Genomic DNA, 5263 nt, shown 5'->3' on the forward strand with positions numbered 1-5263 from the left:
CAAAAATGAGGCTGTGACTGCAACTCGGGGCTAGGCTCTCGGGCCACCGACACGGAACGTCGCCTACGCTCCGGCCCGGACCTCTCCCCGGAAGAACTCACCCCCGCGTCGGAACGGCGATGCCGTAGGGGCGAGTGTCGTGCCCTCTCTCTCTCACAACCGTGTCCCCCGCCCGAGGGACCCGCGTCGCCGGCCCCGGCTCGTCCAGCACCCGTCTACAAGAAAAGACAAAAAGAGGGTGAGTAACAGAAAGCCACACAAAAGGTACAGATCAAAAGATAAAAGAGGGCACATTACCCGAGTAGAGTGGGGGCTCCTGCAAGAAAGTGCAGATCGGGCCCGAACCAACGCGGACTTCAACCGGTTGATCACCCCCACCATCGCGTTGGCCGTACGGGCCGGAACCTGAAACAGGAATGTTAGTAACAAAAGAAAAAAAGGAAAGATATAAGAAGAGTGCACAAATAAAAGGCGCATACCGCCTGTACTCACTCAGGGAGCGGAGCTTGGAAAACCCGGTCTTCCGGGAAAGTCTCCACAATCTCGGATCCACTCTCTCCGGTATACGAGATCCGAGCATCGGGAAGCACCCATCCCCCCCCCCCCCAACGAAGGGTCAGGACACTCCTGCACAAAACACGGTAGACATAAACACATGGGCACGAGCATGAAAACACTAAAATCAATACGAAAAGAGAGGGCAACTTACAGCGCCAGGCTCCGGGAGACGAAGAGAATCCTGGATAAACTGATAATAGCTAGCTCCCTCTATCACCAACTCCGTCGCCGGCACGCCAGTCCTCGAGTGGACCCTCCACGACTCGCCTATCGAACGAGTAGACAGCATGGTCGCAGGCAGAGGCCTAGGCACCGAAAAAGCCCCGACCTTCTGCATACGTACCCGCTCTCCTAGGTACCAGACAGGGTCCCGGCGGCCAACGAACAAGACCCGCATCTGGCTCAGGGCATAACTATCCCTGACCGAAGCATAAGTACCCCTAAAAGAGAGCCATGGGGTCCAAACCACCTGTTTTTGTACAAACACGGTCAGATCTCGCACATAGAAAATAAAAAGAATGACGAAATACGAGATGGAGGGTAAGATCCCGCACATGCTCAGGGTTCCCGTCCCGAATGAGATCCCACACGGTATCGGGCGGTGGACGCACTGTCAGCTTCTTCTTCCAACCCCAACGACGACCGGCAGGGTACTCCAAAGGCCTCTGCCCCTTTCGGGGAGCCAGCCAAGGTAAGTGCTCAAAGGCCCACAGCTGCAAAAAGAAAAGAAATAAAACATCAAAAAAAAGAGGCCCGGTAAAAGCGCCAAAACAAAAGAAAGTCTAGGCACATACCTCGATCAAACGCGGCACTCCCGCTAATGTAATGACAAAGTGACGTCTACTCGGGTCCGAGTGGCGCACCACCAAACTCATCTGGCCGACGAGCGTCGCATAGCCCAAATCGCCCCAGCGATAGTCACCCAGTGAAGACACGTCCTCCACCATGCCTATCCACCTCGGGTCAAAAGTGTCAGTCGGACCCGATAGAAAAGTGGAAGTAATAAAATGGAGGTAGAACAGCCGAGCCTGTCTCGAAGACGACTCCTCTACCCCATGCTCCAGGGCCCACATCAGGTCAGCAAAAGGTATCCCACGGGGCTGGTACGAAGGCAATCTCATGCCCATCCACGAGCCCAGGAGCCTGGTACCCTCAGCAACAGTCGGCAGTGGGCCATCCGACCTCAGACGAACGGGGATCCCTGTAAAGGTCAAGCCCGTCAAAGCCGTGTAATCCTCGGGAGTGATCGTCATCTCACCCCAAGGAAAGTGGAAGGTGTTGGTGGTATCCCACCACCACCTCATAAACGACCGCAGAAAGGACAGGGAGATGTTAAGCCGCAGTATCTCCCAGAAGGTCTCGACCACCGGAAACAGTGAGCTCGCCCTCACCAAAGCCTGGGCGTCCGAGCTCAGGAAACTAAAAACGCTCTCACTCGTCGCTGCGTCGTAGCCGCGAACCGTAGTCTCTCTCCTCGCGTGAAGGCGGGAAGTCACGTGGTGCTCTAGGTCATAGTGCAGATCACGACCGTCGTAGAGCTCAGGACCCACCCATAGGGGACCCGCGCCAGTAGACTGACGCGTCATGCCACGCTCCTCGTGGCCACCAGAAGGAGGTGACGACTCGTCAGGCATGCTGATCAATAATACAATAAGGCATTATACCTTTAACAAAACTGGCACTCACACCAATCACTAAAGGAGTGCATTCCACTCATAAAATGGATTCATACAATTTTTGTTCCCTAAGACATGATAGTAACTCCAACAAAATGAAAATTCTTCCATAATTTGTCATTCATGAATTATGAGGAACGCAAGCAATATACCAAAAACACCTATATTGTAAGAAAACACTAGGGTCGTAGGTATACTTGGGGGCTAGCATAAAAATGCCCAAATTCAACAAGAATCAACATACTTGCGAATATTAAACATGCACAAACTAATTAACATGTTATGTGGAACATTTCCAACTATCTAATTGAAGGAAAGGGGCACAAAATCAAAAACCCCCAAATCAATTTCATGCATAAAAATACTTGACAAAAATACTGAAATTGACAAAAAAAAGCTCAAAATTACTGAAAATTACTTACATTGGGAAGATTAGGAAGTGATTTGGAATAGAATTCGTAAAGAAAAGTGAAAAAACGAGCAAGAAATCAGTTGAAAGAGATGAGGAGCTTGAGCGAAAATGGTGGAAATGGGAAAGGAAAGAGACGGTCCGCGAATTTAAAGACCCGTCTCCCCTTCGCAGTTTCAACGCCCAGCTCTGGGCGTTAGAAATTCTCGCGCCCAGAGCTGGGCGCTGAAAATGCTTCCCAGACAGCGAATATTTGATGTCGGGCACGGGCGATCCCCTATTTTGTGTAAAATATCTGTTATCTTGATATTTCTTTCCCAAGAATGGTATTTTGCAATATCGTTAAAAATATACACAGTGTGGACCCACTTATAGGACACACCTGATCAGGAAATATTACGACCCACCAACAGGTTGTAATCACAAAAGCCCTTCTACATAGGCAAAATAAGGAATTCAAAATGGGCTCGCCCACCCTCAGCGGGCGGGGTCTGCGTCACTAGCCGCGCAGGTCCTCAGTTTTCGAAAAATAGAATCTTCAAAAACAAAATGAAATAGGCTCGCCATCTTCAGCCGGCGGGGTCTACGGCGCAAACCACGTAGGTCCTTATTTTCAAAAAAAACATAATAAACACGAACGAATTTCAAAACAGATTCGTCCACTTCTATCGGACGGGGTGTCCACCCTTAGCGGACAGGTTCGCCATCTTTAGCCGGCGGGGTCTACGTCACAAGCCTCGTAGGTCCTTATTTTCAAATATTCAAAAACAAGATTCGTCCCCTTTTTCGGACGGGGCGTCCACCCTTAGCGGACAGGCTCGCCATCTTTAGCCGGCGGGGTCTACGTCACAAGTCGCGTAGGTCCTTAGTCGCTGCAGCGATAACTTTTTCTGGTTTTCCCTTTTCCAAAAATTAAAAGGATTGGTTTTCCGTTTTTTCCAAAAAAGAGCGATATGCTGGATTTTCCTTCGTTTTACGTCCCATAAAAATAAGGGGGTTTTCTCGTTTAACTAGCCCTAAAAATGAGAATCTTTAAAAACATTTTTACCTCGTTATTGGGCTTGGCCAGGCCCAATTACACTTTATAGCTTTGATTTCGAAAACATCTGTAGCTACTCCCAATGACAAAGTGAGGGAGTTTCTACACTTCTTTAGATCCTTCCAATGACAAAGTGATGAAGTTTCTATACTATCCGTTGTCAAATCCCAATGACACGTGAGGGATATGTCGACATTTCAAGAGATGACCCTTAAGTCAAATGTTATCACTCGGGGGCTCGTGAGACCCTCGCAAAACAGGTCACATACACCATGGCTTGTGTGACGCACTCCGTCTAATACTTTGACCATCGTCTCATCCCGAGACTCAGTCAAAGTGGGGGCTAACTGTAGACACCTACTTTTGTCCCCATTCTCGAAAGGGAAAGGTTCGATGATGAAAGCGTAAATCTCCACTTGACAACGCATCTCCTATAAAATAACGAATCTCAATTCCCCTTTTCATTTCACCCGAAACCTGCTATTTATAGAAACCTGCTATTTATGGAAACCTGCTAAAAATAGTAACTGCCGTAAAGGGTAGCTTCTAAAAGTGGCAAGTCATAAAAGATAGAAACCTGTCAGAATTAGGTGTTGCACTCCAACATAAATCCTAAATGAGATAGAAAACTGCGAGAATCCTATTCCTAATATGATTCGGAAATAAGAGTTACGTATTAATTAAAATCCTAACGAGCCTAGAGTTCGTAGCGGGCCCAGACGCATTCCGTCATGAAATTGATACGCACTAAAAGACTCGATTAAGTCTCAAACACTACGGATTTCAGAAATCCGAATCTGACTAAGAAAACAGCCCAGACCCTATTTTCAACGCCTGGCTCTGGGCGCCGAAATCTTCGGCGCCCAGGCCTGGGCGCTGGAATTACCTGGGTACGTGTTTTTTCCTAATTCTTTGTGGATTAGAACTCTGCAATTCTATCTTTCCACGAACTCTTCCCTATAAATACAGCCCCAAATTCGACGTGAAAGGAACACACACAATTCATATTATGAGTATTGACTCCAACCCATAAGCCTAAGCCTCACGCTGCGAAATTGATCACGCGTTATGTCGCAATCGATCCATAAATCGAACAGAACGTATCCTGTCCCATAATTTGAGATTCGTTAAATAAAAAGGAGAAATAGCAAAGTCAAAGTGGTTAGTTTTCTGAGAACCGTGACGCACCTCTCAAGGGTGCGTCGTAATGTGTCCCTTTTCGATGATTTAATTGCTTTCCTCGCCCTTTTTATGAACTGTTAAACTAATTAAATCTGATTGTTCTATCACGCCTAACAAATATAATATTTTTGGGAAATTGGATTATCATGCTAGGTCCTTTAATGCTATTTAAATCAGATAATCGCGATCGGTCTAGTATTATATGTTGCATATTGCTAAAATCAACTCAGATTAGCTTAATAGTTAACGCATGTCCCTTCAATTATTTATGCTGAGCTAGTAAGGATATCCTGCCTCTGGAGTTATCGACGAGCGAGTACTCCTCTCGGTAGTTACAGTCCCCCGAACCCTCAATCTCTACTTTGCGGGTGTATGTTGAGAGATCCCCACACCAGGGAT

General features: G+C 47.4%; 1 long non-coding RNA gene across 1 annotated transcript; it reads right to left on the reverse strand.

The window, feature by feature from the left end:
- Nucleotides 1–526: 526 nt before the first annotated feature.
- Nucleotides 527–1264, reverse strand: LOC130465891 (uncharacterized). The gene is made up of 3 exons (XR_008925905.1): nt 1113–1264; nt 710–1027; nt 527–627 (listed from the first exon to the last, which is right to left on the reverse strand). It is a non-coding gene; the product is annotated as an uncharacterized lncRNA (long non-coding RNA).
- Between the last annotated feature and the right edge of the window lie 3999 nt (nt 1265–5263).

The sequence above is a fragment of the Spinacia oleracea genome, chromosome 1, assembly GCF_020520425.1.
Source record: "Spinacia oleracea cultivar Varoflay chromosome 1, BTI_SOV_V1, whole genome shotgun sequence".
Classification (NCBI taxonomy): Eukaryota; Viridiplantae; Streptophyta; class Magnoliopsida; order Caryophyllales; family Amaranthaceae; genus Spinacia; species Spinacia oleracea.